This window comes from Esox lucius, chromosome 5, assembly GCF_011004845.1.
Source record: "Esox lucius isolate fEsoLuc1 chromosome 5, fEsoLuc1.pri, whole genome shotgun sequence".
Taxonomy (NCBI): domain Eukaryota; kingdom Metazoa; phylum Chordata; class Actinopteri; order Esociformes; family Esocidae; genus Esox; species Esox lucius.
Window position 1 is genome coordinate 34,728,843 of NC_047573.1, and position 21,846 is coordinate 34,750,688.

A 21,846-nucleotide genomic window follows, 5' to 3' on the forward strand; every position below is an offset into this window, starting at 1 on the left:
AATGAGAAAGAACCACACCAAGAGTCAGAAAGACGTTTTAGAAGTCACTTCTGCAGAAGGGAGAGAGCCGTTAATCTCAACTGAGCCAGGAACGAGCCTGACAGTAGGATTCAACTCAGCAACTCACACTTCTCCATGGGTGGACTCGTTTTTATTTAGAAGCACAGCGTTCAGTAGTCATAACACACATGTCCTTTTCCTCTTGGTTATCTCTAGTTGTTATTGCATACTGGAACATCTTGTTATTGCTCAAAGGTTGTACTGTCTCTGAGCGTTATAGGTAGGAAGCATGTGGTTTCATATCTGACAGTAATGAAAACCACATAACTGTTTCAATTGGAACATGTTATTCTAGGCTTATACTGAACGTAATTTAGATAGACTGGCGAAAGCTTTCACAATGATTGCGACAGATCCTATATGAAACATTAACTTCTTACACGTAGTAAGGTGAGTTTGATTGAGCTGGTTAGCAAACTAATTTCTCACAATGTTGTGCACAAGCAGGTAAAGCATACTTTGCCCGCTCTCTCATTGATATTGCGAGCTAGTTCCTGTTTCAAACAGGGTTGATGGCAGATAACGACCAAATTTCTTACAGCTGTGTTGTATGCGTTATTGTAGCTAGCTAATTTACTAATTGAGCTACATGAAGTTGGCTTGCAAGTTGATTAGTGCTTGCTGGAGAGCTACGCTATAGACAGCTAACAAAGCTGTTTTAAGACAGGCTATAGAGCACTCTTCGAACATCAGTCTCAATTAAATCATGTAAGAGATTGATGATCGATATTAAGACGTTTAAGGAGAGTTATCCGAGGGTCTATCAGTTATCTACCAAATTCTTTAGAATTAAAACATTTTGTCACGCTGTAGTAACGTTCTACATGTTTCACTGTCATTGTAATTCAGCCTACATGACTTGACACCATGTCTCAGCAGGATATTCAATTGTGTACAATTTGAGAATTCAGGAGCTTTACAAAAATGTTGCACCCTCACTTAAAAAAAACAAAAGTTCCAACCCTGTATTTTACTAACTTAAATTTTAAAGTTGCTTGGCTAGTTTTAAAATATTTAACTATCTTTGCAATAGTGTTTTCCATTTTCAGTGTGTACATTTGCTAGGTGAATTCTGAACGACATTAGGGACATTTCTACAACACCTCATCCTTAAATCATTCAAAAATGCTTGTTTGGTACTAGAAAATAATTGTCCATGATATTAAACCCAGCTGAAAACTATTTGGTTTATTTAAATTAAACTTAACGTTGTCACAGTATGTAATGCAGTGGCATGTGTTAAGGTTGGTATTAGGTTACAAATGGCAGAAAGGAATTAAATGCAGCTGAGGACGTGAAGCGTCCATTTCTGAAATTAGACATTCTGATGTACTTATAATTTTGTTTAGTTGTACATTTGCTCCTTACACATCTTTCATTCCTCAAAACATTGATTCACTGACTGGTTTCTACAGTGAGCTGTTTCTTTTTTGCACTTAATGTTGACCTCAACACATGCCAGTCTACTGCATACTGTGGCAACTCAAAAATACAAAGACCATATAAAGCTTAATTTATCAAACCAAATAGCTTTTAGCTGTTTTTATATAATTAAAAGTGATGTTCTAGTACCACATTAGCAATTTGGCATTATCACTCAAGGATAAGGTGTTGGAGTAATGGTTGTTGGAAATGAGGCCTGTGTAGATTTAATCAAAAACACTTTTTTTTATATCATTGATGTCCCGACTATACTTTGATCAGTTGAATACCATGTTGGTGAATAAGAGTAAAAATGTTCTTTCAAAACCGCAACATTTGTAAATTATTCCAAACGTTTGGCCCCCAGTGTATAACTCTTATTTTTCTGTGAGATTTCAGATCAATTACATGGCTAAAATAAAGGTTTCCATAAAATGTATTTCAAATTGACTAATAATATAATTTGTTTTATAGATGCCACGCAAACCTGGATTTATGCTGAGTGTTTTGTGCGTGTCTTTGGGTGTGGAGCCTGTCCTTGTGTGTGTGTGTGTGTGTGTGTGTTCAAGTGGCTCTATAGTTAGAGTGAAATTTGTAATTGTAAAGTTCTGTTTGATTCCCAATTGAGCCAAATGTTGTTGTGTCCTAGGTCAAGGCACTCTACCCTAATTTACTCCAGGAAAATTTACCTGTACTTATTGTAAGTCTCTAGATAAGAGCATCTGCTAATTGACAAAAATGTGTACTGTACATATATTTATTTTTTATCTTCAGAGTGGAGTAAAATAAAAATGGAAATTGATTCCTTTATTAGAAACTTGCTAAATTAGCAAGAAAAACTATTTGACATTACTACTCAATTCTGGTGATGGTGTGATTGTTATTAATGTACAGAATTAACTAATTTATTACCTACATTATCTAGCTTGGCTAGTTTTGATATATTTTTTTACTTAACCTTTCAAATAGAAGTTTCCATTTTCAATGTGTAGCTTTGAAAAATTAAGCTTTTCACTATACGAGATGTTCTGTGAGTGTGACATTCATCTACTTTTATTACACTGATGCTGAAAATGTTTGGTTGTAATAATTTAAGCTATTCCATAATCAAAGTCAATTGACAATGTGTGTCATTAGGGTTTCAACAGTATGCCTAAATCCTATTATGTTTGTTCCATTTCACTAATATTATTCTTGTGGCAAAATTCTTTCCTTTTTGCAAATGCCTGTGATTAAAAATGATGTGAAGGTACCCAATATAGTAAAGCATCAAAAAACAAAACTTCTGGTGCGGTGGACATGCAAATCAGCCCCATGGTGGCCCAAGCCTGTGAAGTTGGAATTTTTGAAAGTTCACCACACCCATCCCTTTTGACCTAGTATTGGAAATCAGTCCATAGGTCTATCTTTTCACTATGAATATTTTCATCACTGAGACCCAAAAAATCACCCTAATGGATTTTGAGCCATCTTAGTTATTTTGAAAAACACTTAAAACATTACTCATATGGCAGCAAATGACCAATATTGATGGAGTTTGACATTTGGCATCTATGTATGAAGATCTTCAAGTGTTGTATAAAATAGACCAGTATGTAAAAAAACTACATGGGGAAACCATTGGACCGGAAAAAACATGCATCCAACATTGGGTTAATGTTTGTACATGTGTACAGTTTGTCTTTTGCCCTAGATACCATATTGCATAATATTGATGTTAATTAAATACTGAAACCCACTAAATGCTGCTTGCAGCTTTAATTGAAGTTGGAAATGTAAAGACAATTGCTTAGTTACAGTAACATATACATTCCATGAGGCTTCAAAGTTTCCTTATGTCATTACTTGGTGCCCTTAATTGCTGCTTGCAGCTATATTTATTATTATTATTATACTTCCAGCAAAAAAGGGTGTTTTTTGCAAATTCCCGTGAGATAGAATGGCTTAAAGATCCCCAAATGTATATGGTAGTAAAGGGCCAATGGCCACAACTTCTGGTGCAGTGGCGAGGATATTGGCCTCATAGTGGCACAGTCACAAGACTCCAAAGTCGCACTTTTTGCAAGCTCACCACGCCCACCCATTGTAACCTAGAGTTTTGCGTACACCCAAAACCACGGTGACTTTGAGATTTATCAATATGGATGTTGGCGTACGGCACTCTCAAATCCTACGCCAGCTCAGGAGGTGGTGTACGCACGTTTTGAGTTAGTGCGGAAATGCGCAGAAAAAAATCCTAACGCACGGACAAACTAAAAGATATGATATATTATGACCCACTGTAAAAAAAACAACAACATAACAATTATAAACTTCAGTGTTTATTTTTGTGCAACATGGACTTCAATGTTTAATTTGTGTGACTTTACCAAAGCATTTGATTCATATGTATTCCTTCAGATGCGAGCCTGTGCGGTTTACATGACGTTTCAGGGTTAGGCCCGGCAGTTGCGCACGGACTGGGTTCAGTAATAAAAGGCTTTTAATGACCAAAAAATTAATTTTAATGACTGACAAAATAATAAAAATGACATTCTTCTTCTTTTAAATAATAATAATAGAAATAATAACGACATTCTTCTAAATAACCATTAAACGTCATTAATAATAAAAATCATAAAATAATAATACGAATATTACTAATTGTCATGCAATTATTAATGTGAATGAATGGTACTCCACATCACATCATCATCATCACTATTGAACACCCCAATACATGTGACGTGATACGAAATGAAATGCTAATTGTTTCAAACGCGGGCTGTAAAATGCTTTGTGATAGGTCATTTGCTCATCCAAACAGCTTTATAAACTGGATTTCCACCGTACAACAATTCTCAATGATGGCTGACCTGTCGCTTTTAGAAGATGCATATGCGCCCTTGAGAAGGGAAAGAGTATTTCAAGATAGGTGATATCTTCTGAATGAATCGGATGAATGGCTGATGAGCAGATTCCGTCTTCCAAGGCATCTTCTCCTGGAGCTGTGCAATAACCTGGAGCCCTACCTCCAACGTGAGACCCAGCGGTCAAGGGCCTTACCTGTTCCAGTCCAGGTTCTCTCCACACTGGGGTTCTTGGCCACTGGAACCTTTCAACGGGAGATTGCTGACAGGTCTGGTATATCCCAACCCACCATGACCCGCGTGCTGTCATCCGTGCTGGCTGCCATCAGGACTCTCATCCCATACTACATACAATTCCCATACGAAAATGCCCAGCAAACAATGATTAAAAGAGGGTTTTATGAGATTGCTGGGATTCCAAATGTCATAGGTGCAATTGACTGTACCCACGTGCGTCTGAAACCACCATCGGTTAATGATTACGCATACATCAACCGCAAAAAATTATCATTCAGTCAATGTGCAAATTATTTGTGATGCCAGACTCTGCCTATTAAATGTTGTCGCACGATGGCCTGGAGGCACCCACGATGCCTTCATTTTTTAGCACAGCAGCGTACGCAGACGGCTGCAGGAGGGCGCATTGAGGGGTCATGGTTATCTTTTAGGTAAGTACTAAGAGCAAATTTATTTTGCTAAATATATTTGTTTCATAACCTCTCTTTTCCCCTTTAGGTGACAGGGGTTATCCTCTTTTAAACTCTTTGATCACCCCTGTGCCAAATCCCGTGACGCATCAGGAGCGCAACTTCAACCACACGCACGCACAAACACGAGCCACTGTGGAGCGCTGCGTGGGGCTCCTAAAAGGTCGATGGCTCTGCCTGGCACATGCGGGGGGCACGTTGCTCTATTCGCCAAGTAAGGTGTGCAACATCATTTTGGCATGTGCCGTCTTGCACAACATGGCTGAGGTAAACCGTTTGTCATTTGGCCCCAGACCCAGAAGTGCCAGTGGAGCAGTGGGCAGCACCACCGGCTTTAGGAGCTATTCAGCTCAGACGGGACCTTGTTCGGCGGTTTTAATGGTAATTTAAAATAAAACAGACTTCGTTTTCATTGTTTTATTTTTTTAAGTTCTCATTTATTTGCTTTAATGTCGTATTTATTGACACTAATGAATGGTTAATTTCGACCAGTAGTCTACAAATTTCTGTCTGTCTTTCCAGGACCTCATCCGTCAGGACCCTTGGCCGTGGCGCACGGGAGGCTGGTGGACGGGACTCTGCTTCCCCCGCTTGCACCTGCTCAGGCTCTGGCGCAAGGATAGGCTCAGGCTCCTGGATGGGCTGAGGGGGAGATGCCTCGAGGGCGCTGGGGCCTGCGGTGCCATCATCTGCAAAACAATAGAGCACAATTTAAATAAAACGAGTTAACTATGGACTTGTGTTTTTTTTATTGGTCTATCAAATTTAAGTTTACTTGCCATGAATGTCGTCGGTATCTCCCCCACCGGTGATACCTTCCAAAGACACCATTCCGATGAGGGCTGCCACCCGCTCCTCGTTCGGTGTCAGCTGGAGACTTGGATCCGGTGGGCCTCCCCCAGTCTGACTCTGGCTCCTCTTTAGTGCCAAGACGCGCCTCTTTATGGTGATCTTTAAATCGGACCAATTTTTTTTCACCTACAATAAACAATAAATGAGGGCCATTGCCTACAAAGATAATGGTATAATAATTTTTTTAATAAGGTTTTTCAGCCATGAAAAGAGGTACATAAGTCCACCTCCACACAAGGAACATATTTGTCATTGGGACTCATTAACTTCACTTTAATGGTTGGGCGGCCATTTTGAGTTTTTGAAAAACACAAAAAAATTATCCGATCTTTACGCACTTTAATTTTTAGCAACTTCAAAAGTTATTTCAGGCCAGTGTATTGAAAAACATGGCCGCCATTGACAGATGAACATGTTCTATAAGTATAATGATATAGTTATTATACTTGGTATGAATGTTGACAAGGACCATCTGGAGAAAATGTTTGTAGAAATTGTTTTTATCAACCACATGGTGGTGCTACTGAGGTTTTTCACATTAGCAAGGTCACCATGCTCACCCCGTTTGAGATACAGTCTTGAAAAGAGGTAGATAAATCCATCTCCTCATAAGGAACTTATTTGAAATTGGGATCTAATATGTCTGGTGTAATATTTTTTCAGCAATTCTGAAAGTGTGAAAAATGCTTTAAACGCTAGTTCTATTGCATCACATATTAAGTGTGATTACATTTGGTACATATGATCAGGGTTGAGTTTAGTTTATATGAAACATGTTTACATTTGGTTACATGGGGATACTCGTGAAAAGGAAAAACCATACATGTAATATTGTTTACAGCTATTAATATGAGTTGGATTTGTGTCCTGCAATCTGGCTACTAATAGCTTAAAGCTGAAACCTGCGAAATACTGCTTGCAGCTTTAATTATTATTATTATTCTGGCAAAAAAGGGTGTTTTTTGCAAATTCCCATGAGATTAAATGTCTTAAAGGTGGTCAGATTTTCATGGTAGTAAAGAACCAAGGGCCATGATCTAGAGTCTTGAAAATTGGTATGTAGGTGTAGCTCCAAATGATGACATTTATTGCCATTGGGACCAAAAAAGTCTGCCATGATGGATTTTCCACCATTTTGGATTTTTTGAAAAACACACAGAAATGTACTAATCTGGCACCAAATGTCCAATCTTCACGTACTTTGATATAAGGCATCTAGGGACGATCCATCCATCCATCCATCATCTTCCGCTTATCCGGGGCCGGGTTGCGGGGGCAGCAGTCCAAGCAGGGATGCCCAGACTTCCCTCTCCCTAGACACTTCCTCTAGCTCTTCCGGGGGGACACCGAGGCTTTCCCAGGCCAGCCGGGAGACATAGTCCCTCCAGCGTGTCCTAGGTCTTCCCCGGGGTCTCCTCCCGTTGGGACGGGACCGGAACACCTTCCCAGGAAGGCGTTCAGGAGGCATCCGAAACAGATGCCCAAGCCACCTCAGCTGACCCCTCTCGATGTGGAGGAGCAGTGGCTCTACTCTGAGCTCCTCCCGGGTGACCGAGCTTCTCACCCTATCTCTAAGGGATAGCCCAGCCACCCTGCGGAGAAGGGGACGATGGTCTTCAAAATTATATCATTCAGGCAAGTATGTTGAAAAACATGGCCGCCATTGACAGATGAACATGTGCAGGGGCGTGGTTTTGCACATGCAGTGGATATAAAAAGTCTACACACCCATGTTAAAATGCCAGTTTCTTGTTTGAGTATGAGACAAAGATAAATCATGTCAGAACTTTTTCCACCTTTAATGTGACCTATAACGTGAACAATTGAAAAACAAACTGAAATCTTTGAGAGAAAAAAACAACTCACAATAACCTTATTGCATACGTCTGCACACCCTTAAACTAATACTTTGTTGAAGCACCTTTTGATTTTATTACAGCACTCAGTCTTTTTGGGTAGGAGTCTATTAGCATGGCAAATATTTGCTCACTCTTCTTTCCAAAAGCGCTCCAAATCTGTCAGATTTCGAGGACATCTCCTGCGCACAGCCTTCTTCAGATCACCCCACAGATTTTCAATTGGATTCAGGTCTGGGCTCTGGCTGGGCCATTCCAAAATGTTAATCTTCTGGCGAAGCGATGATGTTCTGGATTTGGATGTTTGCTTTGGGTCGTTTTTGTGCTGAAAGGTAAATTTCCTCTTCATCTTCAGATTTCTAACTGATGCCTGAATTTCTTTTGCCAAAATTGCCTGGTATTTGGAACTGTTCATAATTCCCTCCACCCTGACTTAGGCCCCGGTTCCAGCAGAAGAAAACAACCCCAAAGCATGATCCTGCCACCACCATGCTTCACTGTGGGCATGGAGTTCTTTGGGTGATGTGCAGTGTTGTTTTTGTGCCAAACACACCTTTTGGAATTATGGCCAAAAAGTTCCATCTTGGTTTCATCAGACCATAACACATTTTCCCACGTGCTTTTGGGAGACGTGATGTTCGTTTTTGCGAACTTCAACCGGGCTTGGATGTTTTTCTCTGTAAGAAAAGGCTTCCCTCTTTCATTGCCCATTCATATGACGAATACGGGAGATTGTTGTCACATGTAGCACACAGCCAGTACTTGCCAGAAATTCCTGCAGTTCCTTTAATGTTGCTGTAGGCCTCTTGGAAGCCTCCCAGACCAGTTTTATTCTCGTCTTTTCATAAATTTTGGAGGGACGTCCAGTACTTGGTAATGACTCTGTTGTGCCATATTTTCTCCACTTGATGATGTTTTCACTAGTTCCATAGTATATCTAATGCTTTGGATTTTTTTGGTACCCTTCTCCTAAGTGATATCTTTCAACAGTGAGATCCCTCTGATGCTTTGGAAGCTCCCTGCAGACCATGGCTTTTGCTCTGAGATGCAACTAAGGAAATGTCAGGAAAATAGCTGAACTTTATTTGTGATTAATCTGAGTCACTTTAAATGATGGTAGGTGTGTAATGTGTGATGGTAATTCCATCGATCGACACTCTTAAATAAGGAAGTACAGAGATGAAATTCTCTAAGCACAAGTTAACCATTTTAATATTATTTGCAAATAAGAGAGACGCGTCAAACACTTACCAACATAATCGTCCGAGGAGTCTCTCATACATGCACAATCCGTATTTATTACAGTGAAAAGGGTTGTGGTAAGTTGTTGCCCATCTGTCTTGTGTCACGAAGGCTTTACCCAAAGGGCGGGCTGTCCCCCCACCTTATCCTTCCTGCCATAATGTTTACTGTTGTGTTTACCTAAAGGGGCCAACTGATCTTACTTCCCCCCAAGGACCACATTCCTAAGGAACAGAGAACTGACACCCTTCTTTGTCTAGGCAGGAGGACATCGCCCAAATACCTAATAATCCTCTGATATTATACAGACATGTGTGTCACAATCAAAGTAAAGATTTACATACCAGGCAATGGAAAGACAGATATTTCTCAAATGCACCTTAATTGAAAGTTTCCATAACAAATGACTTATACTTAACATGATTTTGAATGTGATTGTTTAATTCAGAACACAGCCACATCCTCAGTAATAAGAGGGTGTGCACACTTGTGCAACCGGGTTATTATAAGGTTTAGATCACAGATCATAGATCACATTAAAAGTGGAAACATTTCTGACATGATTTATCGTTGTCTCATTCTTTAACATCACAAAAACCTGGCATTTTAACAGGTTTTTTTTTGCTAGGAAAGAAAAAGGTGCAGTGATCTCCGAGCTGTATTTGTCAATATATAATACTTCCGTGTGGGTCTAGCACAGTGTTACTCCTGGGCACCCCCCTGCCCTGCATGTTTTCTGCCTGCTCCGTCACACCTGATTCAAATGATCAGCTCATTAGTCATTCATAAGCTACATCCGGTATTTAAGGGCAGGGAGAAATCTAAAACATGCAGAGCATTGAGGCGTCTAGAAGCAGGGTTGAGAAACACTGATTTAGCATAAGATTTAACTGACCAGAAAAGACATTGAAGAAAGCATTGACACAGGGGACAAAGGCATGGGAAACTACAATTAAGCTGATCAGTCACTTGATGGTTCAGAACAGGCTAACAATGACCACAATACTGGCATTGTTCTGGACACATGCTTAAAAACAGCTGACATCAGAAAGCAGTTGTTATCCTTTGGTGATGAAGTACTTTTGTGAAACTGCCTTGTCTGCTTTTTCAGAATTCCAAAACTTGAAGACATGGCTTTCCCTGTTCAATTTCCAACTGGAGAAAACACATTAGATGACCAAAACAGACAGAAAAAATGATTGCAATGTAGATATTTCAATACAAGGCTGTTCTGTGTTGACAGTCACTTCGCCCAGGAAACAAATTACCTTCTTTTTGTACAGTTTGTCACTGAGATGCATCAGGCCAAAGAGAGTATGTTAATTCAGCTATGTAAAGGAAAACCCATGAGCAGAGATATATATTTAGTATATATATAAGTATATTTATTCATTTCAAATTTAACAATGCCTCCTTGTCATTTGTACTGTATAATAACATGTAGCCTACACTGCAGTATAATAGTAGTATTATTGTAGTAATCTAAGTTAAAAACATTTATTTAATATTTATAATTCACACTATTGTGCCACACCACGTTTATAATTGTTAAACCTTAATACTTGCAATACTTTTGTAAGTATTTTTCAAACACTTTCAATACTTTTAATCTCACACTTCTGGCAACTTACATTTTTCAAAAACTCCATTACATAATACTTCTAATATCAGATATCAGACACCAACATGGACTTACCTAAAAGGAGCTACTGCTCTGGAAAAAAAGACCACTGCACCCTTTTCTTTCCTTTCCAAAAAAGTTGAAAATGAAAGTTTTGAGTGAAGAACAGACGCGTTCAATTTGCAGTGGTCTCTTAATTTTAACCCTTCTGTTCCTCACTCAAAAACTTCCTTTTTGACTTTTTTGGAAAGGAAAGAAAAAGGTGCAGTGGTCTTAATTTTTTTTCCAGAGCAGTATACTTCTCAGCTAAATACTAGAAAGTATTTGACCAAACTCAAGAAATTCTGACTGGAGTACCCACAGCAACTGTATTTTTTGCTACTTGTACACAGACATGGATATCAGCCTTTTCATATGTTCTAAATGTATGATTAATCAAAGTTTGTTATACCAATGCACTGGCTAAAACATACTTTGAAAGCGTAAAGGCCCCAGTAACTTTACTTGTAAAGTTCAAATGTAGTTATTATTCTTATTATAATTTGGCCTGCTACTCCTCCTACACTATTTAAGCTAGAAACTCAGTTTTATCTTTAAAACATGTAGACTGGTCTGGAATAAATTGCTTGTGTACAACGTTTTGATATGTTTTATAATTTTTTTTATATTAAACTTTTATCAAACGTTAAACCTTCAGTGACTTGAATGGGAATTCTTCTGAATTCTGAAGGTTCCATTGTTAAAAATCTTCTTTTAAAAGTCAGAGTTGTTGCTAACAATCCACTTCTACAGCTTTCCAAACTGTTTAAAGACAAAATTCAAAGATTGTTCCTGAAGTAAGAACATTATCAGCTATTGTAATCAGGAAAAATTACAAAATAATATTATTCAAAAACAAAACTTACAGTGATTAAAGTAACACATTTACCAAAATAGATTTTTACAATTATTGGCCATTTTGACTTCTTTGCAAATGAGATTTCATTGTCTTTGTCTGCTTCTCAGCTATCTGTATCAGAAAGAATTACGAAAATATCTCTTACCAAACAGCTGCCGTTTAACCCACTTTCCCAACAAGACAGACAAAAAGTTAGTCATTCATATAGTCCACTACTTTTCAGCTATTGAAATCAGAAACCTGTCTTACTACCACAGTGCACTTCTCCATGTAGCTCTCAATGTCTATGGGCATTGTTGTGGAAAAGTGTTCCCCTTTTTCCCACCAACAATCTCAAACAACTCAGGAGTTTGTGAATTCAAAAGTAGACTTTACTGACGTCATAAAGCTGTGCTGAAATGCAGAGCAACCATTCTATGTTGGTCTGCAGAACAACCGACTTCCAAACCTTAGACACACATTTTTATACAGTATGATTATACAATTATATTAGGTCATCCCATTATACTAAATTCTGGACGGATCCTTCTCAATTCTTCCATCAACATTTCACAACCCTCTGGGATTTGCTCCCCAAACCATTACTCAGCATATTCTCTAAAGCATATACTCATTTTCCCAAGATTGGTCATTCTGTCCTCAATATGAGAACAACAACCACTCATTGTACTGACCATGGGAACAGTAGTGGAGCAAGAGCAAGGGTACAATTCATCAGCCTCTCTTAACATTTAAATGTGGAAAAATCAAATACAATTAGACTGCTTGGGAAAAAATATACAATTGATCACATGAGACGTTCTGTCTATTATCAGGTTAATGTGAAATAACAGTTTATGAAAATATCCCTACAGCATCTGAAACAGACCATCCGCATCTGCGTTGTTCTTTTTAGGGCGATACCATATTGTGAAGTGGTAATCACTCAATTCCGCCACCCATAAGTGTCTCGTGGCATTCATCTTTGTGGAGGTGAACACATACGTAAACCGGTTGTTGACAGTATACACCCCGAATGACAGGGCATGGAACAAAAAGTGCACACAAACAGCCCACTTCAGGGTTAATAACTGCAACTTCCTGGAGTGAAGATGGTAGTTCTTCTCTGCCTGACTAAAGGTGCATCTTTCCTTCTTGCCACTGATAAAGCACGCCCCCAATTATTCCTGAGATGCGTCACAGTGTAACTCAGATGGTTGTGTGAGGTCCGGGTGGCCCAGGACTAGAGGCTTCATCTGCTGGTTCAGAATATATTTGTGAAAGCTGGTCCACTGTATTGGAGTACATAAGGGTATGTGCTCTTTCTTTGTCTTTCGTGTTGTTTTATGTTTTCCGAGGCTAGGGTCTGGCTTGATGGTATCATTGTGTGGAGTGGTCAGTAACTCATATAGTAGCTGGGCGACCCGGGAGAAGTTAGGAATGTAGGACCGGTAGTAAGACAGGATCCCCAACATCTGAAACAGTTGACTGTCTTGCAAGGCCTTCACAGGAGCAGTTTCTGCCAGGTTCATCATACACCCTTCCCATCACCATTTTTCCAAGGAAACTCACTCTGCGCCAGAATAGCTCGCATTTCTTAGGGGTGAGCTTTACTCTGTGTTCCTTTTATCTCTGGAGCACCACACGGACGTGGTCGAGATGGTCTTTGAAACTGCTGTGTATTAAGTTGTAGTCTAAGTATGGCAAGAAAATTGGTCCCTAAATCCAGCTAGACAGTGCTCCCTGCTTCTCTGGAATTCTGCTGGGGCAGAGCTCTGGCCAAATGGTATACATACCCACTGGTAGAGGCCCCAAAGAGTTATGAAGGCTGTAAGCAGACGACTTTCTTCATCAAGGATTCCCTGATGATAACCTTGCCCTGATCCAACACTGAGAATGTTCTGTTTTCTGGAGATGGGGTGGCAGTCGGGGACTGACTTTCGATTCAGTTCTCAAAAGTCACGGCACAGCCGTAAACAGCCGTCCTTCTTTCGCACACAGATGACCAGTGAGGAATATGATAACCAGGATGGTGTGACCCACCCACTTTTTAACAAATCCTGCAAATACTCTTTCACTTCCAGGAGAAGGGGTTTTGGGACAGATGTATGTCTTCTGCACTGAGTCAGGTTTGCTCAAGTCTACCTCGAAACAGAGTACCTTTGTTTTTTGTAGATGGGTGCCTTGACTTGAGCTCCTCAGTTTCATCCCTGTTGTGCAAAGACTGAAATTCTTTTTCCTCACATTCTTTTCTCAGGTTTTGTCCTTCTGTACTAATATCTTCAGTAGCAGCACTCTTCCCCAACTCGGTCATGAATGACAATAGGTCAGTTAAGTATTGTCTAACCTTAACTTCATCCTGCTTTTCCTCTATTTCATCCAGCACTGCTTCAGCCATTCTAATGAGCACCCTCCTGGGTCGGTTGCGGGGTTCTCCTCTGTCCAGCCCATCCCACTTCAGGTACCTGTAGACTTCTAAGAGTTCCATCCTCCTTCAAACGCCATACGGCTGCACACACTTCATCATGAAAGTGCTGGGCATTTTCCATCATTAGCTCCAGGCTCGTCTCTGGATAAAAAGGGGGGTTGTCGTTACTTTCTACTGCCCCTCCTGGCTGGCTCGCCAAAATATGTTACAAGGCCAAGAATGATGCATAGCTCTCTCTTGTGCCACACATTTAATTTCTGTTGAAAATATGAAAATACATTTACAGTCGTGTGAAAAGAAAGTACACCCTCTTTGAATTCTATGATTTTACATATCAGGACATAATAATAATCTGTTCCTAAGCAGGTCTAAAAATAAGGTAAATACAACCTCAGATAATCAAAAACACATTCAATATTACACTGTGTCATGATTAATTTAACAAACATAAAGCCACAATGGAGAAGCCATGAGTGAAAAGTACAGCTTATGATTCAATAGCTCTGTCATGATATTGAATGTATGTTAAAATTTTATGTATGAAGTTCGGCCCACCAGAAAACTTTGACTTTGATCACCCTGTGGCTGACCCATGTGGTCAGTGATTCACACGCTACAGGATAGCTATTAAGGTAAGCAAGAAGAAGATAGAAGTTCAAGTTAGCACCGCTATATACTGGGGCCAGAGGCAGAAAATGGAAAGATGTCCGGCATGGAAGAATGACAAAAGACAGGTTAAGGGGAAGCACAAAGGGGTGGTAGGAAAGACAACACAAGGCCAACAGAAAAAAAGAACAGATGTGGAAAATTAGGATAAGAAGCATCTAGGTGCCCAGCAGCCATTTTGGAATGCAGGAGATGCAATAAGAAGACACTGGGAGAGGACGTGCCACTCAAAAGTAATTATAAGAGAGGTTACAAACAGAGAGCAGAGACACATTCTATCCAGGGACTGACGATAGAGGTAGTAGAGTGCATTGGAATGTTGAGTTAGAAATCAGGGCAGGCCAGTAAAATTTTTAATAGACACTGGGGTGGTTTCTACCATTATGAATGAATAGACTTATAAGAAGCTACAAAAGCAGAGAAATCTAGAAACCGCTAGGAGTGTTGAACAGTCCAGGCAGGCAGTTAGATTGCATGGCACAATTTGTGCACCGTCTATAAGGTGAGAAAATATATTACACAGGTCCTTGTGGTGAGTGGGCCAATATTTAGCAACCTGCTAAGTAGAGCAGCGGTGACAGAGATTGGCCGTGTAAGGAGGATCAAAGAGGTTGCTGCAGTTTTGGGGGAACATGAGACTAAAAACGAAGCTGTTGAAAATTTGGTTAAAAGATGGAGCAGAAGCACATGCGGTTTACACAGCCCGCAGAGCCCTTGTCATTGCTACCTAAAGTAAAAGCCAAGTTGCAGAGAATGAAAACGATAAAATGATAGACCAAGTTACTCAAACCAAAGGCTGGTGCATGCCAATGGTGCCAGTGATGAAACCTTATCGTAAAATATGTGTCAATCTAAAGAAAATCAATGAGAATGTAAAATGAAAGAAAATCATGTTCCTGACTAGAGAAGAAACACTTGCCAAACTAGCGGGAGCCACTGTGTTCTCATCATAATCAAATCAATCAATCAAGTGTATTTTATGAAGTCCTTTTTACAACAACAGTTGTCCTAAAGTGCTTTTACAGACACCCAGCCTAAAACCCCAAAGAGCAAGCAACTACAGATAATGCACACTGTCTAGGAAAAACTCCATTGTAGAGTCCAACAATCTGAAGAGACCTAGAGAGGAATCAAACCCTGAGTAGTGGCCAGTCCACTTCTGGCTGTGCAGGGTGAAGATTACGATTACATTCTCTTATGAGCCAAGTCAATGTTTTTGCATAATCAGAAGACTAGGAGGTTAATTAACACAAGTGGGCTGTGATCAGACTCAAAGAGATTTCCAAGAAGACAGCATATAGGGACAGTCAGGTGGGGTGTGGGCAGTGGTCGCAGGAGAAATCCGTCAGCAACCTGAACAGCAACACAACCAGGAGAACTTCAGACAAGGACAGCTGCAAGTCATTAGGGCTAGGTAGATCTGAGGCATGATCCAAGTGCTCATGCTCATTGAAACATCGCAAAAATTAGAAACTTTCTATCAAAAACTGATGCAGAAAAATTAATTCATGCTTTCGTTACTTCTAGATTAGATTACTGCAATGCTCTTCTCTCTGGTTATCCAGACAAATTAATAAATAAACTTCAATTAGTGCTGCACACAGCTGCTAGAATCCTAACTAGAACAAAAAAATTTGAACACATTACTCCTGTCCTGGCATCCTTACATTGGCTGCCTGTTAGGGTTAGGGCTGATTTTAAGGTTTTACTCTTAACCTATAAATCAATACATGGACTTGCTCCTACTTACCTTGCTGAAATGATCCAGCCATACATACCTACACGTAACCTTAGATCGCAAGATGCAGGCCTTTTAATTGTACCTAGAATTTCTAAACAAACAGTTGGCGGCAGGGCCTTTTCTCATAGAGCTCCACTCCTGTGGAATGATCTGCCAATTAAGGTTAGAAATGCAAACTCAGTGCAAACTTTCAAGTGTCTACTAAAAACTCATCTCTACAGCACGGTTTATAATTAGGTGTAGCCTGGCCCGGGGGCGTGAAGGTGACCAGTAGGCTTGATACTGTCCACCCTTGCTGTCTTGCCAGGTGGGCTCTCGTCGCCACTGGGATGCCCTCCCTCCAATGCCCTTCGGGGGAAGCGTCACTGGCTAGTTGTTGACTCTCTATTGCGCATTTGTGCAGTTGGGCTGTACGCTGCTAGCAATACTCGGCCCTCATTCAGGGGGGTTGCGGTTGGTGGGTGTCCCTTTGGTTGATGCCTGGCAATGTGGTTGGATTGATTTCCTGCCTGTTGGGCCCTGTCCGGGGCCTCCCCCGGGTAGGGCCACAGTGTCACCGGACCCCCCCGTCTCAGTTTCCAAGGAGTTACGCTGCTATATTATTGTGCTGGGGGACATGAGGGATGTACTACTAACTTTTCTCAGTTTCCTCCAATTTTAAATTTTAGAAGGAGATGAGGTCCTGGTCCACACCTGCGGATTACCTGGTTTGGGGGGACCGTTGCTGTTCCTGTCCTTGTCCACCTGGTCATACTTCTGACCTAGTCTAAAATCGAATATACTCTGGATTTAGCCAAGAGAAATGTATTTATTATTCCAATTGGACTCTTAATATCTCACCGGCACTGCCAGAAGAGGACTGGTCACCCCTCTGAGCCTGGGTCCTCTCTAGGTTTCTTCCTAAAATTCGACCTTCTTAGGGAGTTTTTCCTAGCCACTGAAATTCAACACTACTGTTGTTTGCTCCTTGGGGTTTAAGGCCGGGTGTCTCTGTAAAGCACTTTGTGACAACTGCTGTTAGATTACTTATTAATGCATCTATAAAGCCTTGATTATGTGTGCATGTGTTAATAAACATTAACTAATACATTAAAACAGTGTAAACTAACAGTTAATTAATGCATCTACAAATAATGAACTGTGTGTGGTTGTGTCAATAAATATGTTACCAAATGAATAGGTAACTAATAAAGGACAAAAAACATCAATCAAGAAATTAATATATTGCAATCCAAATGGAAATCCAAATAATCCAAATAATTGATGCAAATTATCTGTCACGGTTAGATGAGCAGCAGCCCCACCGTTCCGTGCACCTTCAGTTCCCATATCACACGAACTCACCCCGTCACGTTTCCAATCTTTCACACCAGGTCCCAATTGACATAATTTGTTGTTGCTGTTATGGTCTGTTCATGTATGGGTGAGTGTTGCTTGTCTGTACTGTTTGAAGTTTACTTGTTAAGACGCGTACTTTATTTTCATTCAGTATATTAGTTATCGTTTTCCGTTCGTGTTCGGTTTGTTTTGTTTGTTGATTAAACCCCTCGAACGTGAGATATGCCTGCGCCTGGTTCCTTACCCCACACTACACCGCAAGAACAACATTACATTATCATTGGTGTGCATGTGTTAATAAACATGAATATGTCTTGTTAACTGTTGAATGGCCCAATAACAAACATGAATTCATACATTAATTGAAATGATTTCATGATGACATAATGCAACTACAGATTCATAATTTGTTGTCTTTCGTCATAGCAAAAACAATTAAATGTTTATTATTGAATATAATCAGTTCAAAAGAAGTCATTTCTTAGAAAGCAACATATAGAATAACCCTAATTCCTTTAACAAACAACACCTTTCCCCCAACTACTATCATTTGTTGCTGAATACTGTCCAGTCACAGAAGCCAGGCTTTTGTCCTTCGTGAACATTACCTTACTTGTTACTTATAAAAAGCATTTGGGTAATATTACTTTGGAGTTAATGAAATGCTGTTTTTTGTGAGAACATTCAAGCATGTTTAAAGTATATATATATATATATATATATATATATATATATATATATATATATATATATATATATATATATATACACACACAGATTCTTGAAACAGCAGAATTATGTGATAATTAAGCAAACATTTGGAGTGTAACACATGAGTTCTTGAACATCATTACATATCAACAAGAAATAATACACAGGATTGACAACAGTTATTATTGTTCATGATGGACACAAGAAAAAGTAAGCAAGTAAGTAAGCAACAGGTCACTAAGCAACAAGTAAGGTAATGTTCACGATGGACAAAAGCCTGGCTTCTGTGACTGGACAGTATTCAGCAACAAATGACAGTAGTTGGGGGAAAGGTGTTGTCTGTTAAAGGAATTACCACACACAGTTCATTATTTGTAGATGCATTAATTAACTGTTAGTTTACACTATGTTTGAATGTATTAGTTAATGTTTCTTGATATGTGTTCCAAGAGTTAACTAATAATTAGTTAATATGTTTTCTAACACATGCACACATAATCAAGGCTTTATAAATGCATTAATAAGTCATCTTTCCATGTCAATTAATGCATTTAATAATGATTATTAATGTATCCTTATTGTAAAGTGTTACCCAATAATCTTTTCTTGAAAAAACAAAAGCATGGATTGGCTTTTCTGCATTCTTTTTTGATAAAATGTTTCAGATATTTGAAGATGGAAAAAAACTGCTCTTGAAATATATTTTATAAGGTCATCGAAAGAGAGATCAGGATCAAGAGTAATGCTAAGGTTTCTCACAGTTTTTTGGGATGTGACTGTGAAACGTACCGTCAAGTTTCCCTGTGAGATCCGACAATTGAATTCAGTTCCTTTATTGGCAGGAATAACATTGCGTAAGTACTGCCAAAGCATTAATGTATACCATATATATTGTTTTAAAATAAACCAATACATTTTTGTGAGATAACAAATACTAACAAGAATGTCATAGTTGAATTAAGAATAATATCATTATAGCTGTTAATACCAATACAAATAGATACATTTGATTGAATAATCAGGAGAGATTACAATAAGTGATAACATACTATCATAATTTCAGCAATCTACAACAATTATCACTTCCAAATTCAATCTAACTCCTAAACTATTAAAATCAGAGATTATTTCTAATGGATTCAGGTGTAGTCAGTGTCCCTCAGGCTATGACAGGAAAATGTAAATTTGCCTGCAAGAGGAGCTGTTAAGCGAAAAGAGCATCTCTGTCTCTATCTCCTCTATCATGCAGTGACCACATTCACACTCCGCTTTGGGTAGCCATGTTTCTTTTTTTATGTTTGCCAGTTTCTATTGCCAAGTCGTGGTCACTCAGCCTATACTTGGTGAGGATCTGTCTCTGCTTCAGATCTCTGACATATTGGAGATACTCTGCAAATTCATATTCTCTGTTTAGGGAGAAATAGGTGTTCAGTCTGCGTTGTGTTTTTGTTTAGTTTTTCCAGTGTTGTAGATATAAGTCTTTTGATTTTTTTATGATTGTGTTCATTTTTATTTTGTCTTTTGAACCAGTGCTGGTATCAATTTGATTGGTTAGGTCCAGAACCAGCTGACTGAGGGCACTCTTCTAGTGTCAGCTCTTGGGTTTGAAGTGCATTGAATTGGGGACTTGAATTTGGGCTTTGTTTTAGGTGTATCCAGAATTTAAATGCTATTTTTTGTATCTTTAATAGAGATGGGAAGCGGCCTAATTCTGCTCTACATGGGTTAGATGGGGTTTTGCTTTGGACTTGTAAGATGTTTCGACAAAATTCTGAATGTAGGGCTTCAATTGGATGTTTGTCCTATTTTATTGAGTGGTCCCCAAATCTCGCTTCTGTTAGTTGCTATTGGTAGAATTACACTTATACGAATGGGGATTTTGATTTTAAAAAAATGTTTTATTGCATACAATGCTTTATGGGCTTTTTCCTTTAATGCATTCACTGCCATATAAAAGCTTCCTGATGCAGATATGTGCCAAAATTCAGGAACTGGGTCCAATCGCAAGATTTGAGTTTGTCTTTTTTTTACATTTTATAAAGGTCCAGATTCAGAGCTTTGTAGTGGTATATAATACAATACTGTTTGATAAAGTTATAGGAAAGATATGCTGCTTTAAACGTTCATAATCTGCTCCACTTGGTTCTGAGAAAAAAAGCCTTTAAAGATTCACACTTGCCAGAGAGCTGGTGTTTGTTTACGCCCTTTCAGCATAGTTTACATCCTCTTAGGTCTTAACCCCACCCAGCTATGTAAGTATTCAAATTGGGATACTCTGGCCTTGTGCTAAACTCGTCGGTTTGGTCTCTAATAAACACATTATATCAAATAAAATAATAACAATGTAAACATAATAGCTAGGCATAATCACACACACACCTGGATAAATGACCGGTCAATCCAGTAGCTTATTATCAAACTAAGTGACTGGCTCATTTTTGTGAAGACAATGTAAACATTATAGCTAGGCATAATCATGCACAATTGGATGAATAACTGGTCAATCAGGTAGATTTTTATCAAACTAAGTGACTGGCTCATTTTTGTGAAGAAAAGCTAGCTACCCAACGAACAAGTTGGAAACCAGGAAATGTTAGCCAGCTGGAAAGTTAACATTGATACCTAGCTAGCTAACGTTAACATAAGTAGCTATAGCTAGATAACTAGCAACTTTCTGAAAAGGTCATATCTGTAGCTAGTTGGCAAATGTTAGACTTTTATACATGTAGGAATGTTTCGCGGCAGACGGAATATCCTCTAATTACATAGGAAGTCCTTTGTTGTTTGCATTTGGTCTGTTGACTTTGTTTAGTACGCTTTGTGTTTTTGCTACAGTTCACACTCAAGGTGTTCAGTACTTCAAGAATCTGTGCATCTTTCATTGTCTTTGTCATGGATGCCATGGTTCCTTCACCATCACTTTCATCAGAAGAATCTGCAATGTCTCGTTCAATGACAACGTTTTGAATAGTATCCAAGTCTGGGATTTCCCAATTGTTGTCCTATTCATCTTCTGTGTCAGAGAGGGTCATGGCATCATTGCCCTCCTGAAAGTATTCTCTCACAACTTGTTCCCACTCCGATTTGTTGACAACACAAGCTAAATTCAAGGCAGTGATATGGTTGAGAGCTCTAGCAACGTGTTCGCACCCGTTTCTGAATTCTGTCACATATGGTCGACCAATGTATGGATAGTTTTGAATGTGTTCAATTATGGTGTTGTTCAAGATGAATATATGTCTGTTTTTCTGACATCTGGCTTTTTTCTGGAAGATTCAGATTTTTGTCTTTGTTGAGATTTACTGCAGGAGAACAATTCTTGCTATATTGTTCCAGAATATTAAGGTTCTGTTGGAGACCCTATTTGGTTGGTGACAGGAGAACCAAATCATCAGGATACAGCAGTTATTTTATCCCTTTGCCCAAAAGTGTGAGACCAGGGGCTGATCTCTATGAGATATCGATCTGTATCTATA

At 39.2% G+C, this 21,846-nt stretch overlaps 1 long non-coding RNA gene across 1 annotated transcript; it reads left to right on the plus strand.

Moving 5' to 3' along the window:
* The first annotated feature begins 4,150 nt into the window (after nt 1-4,150).
* LOC117594531 lies at nt 4,151-5,737 on the plus strand. Its single transcript, XR_004575777.1, has 3 exons — nt 4,151-5,252; nt 5,332-5,419; nt 5,561-5,737. It is a non-coding gene; the product is annotated as an uncharacterized LOC117594531 (long non-coding RNA).
* Nucleotides 5,738-21,846: the final 16,109 nt, after the last annotated feature.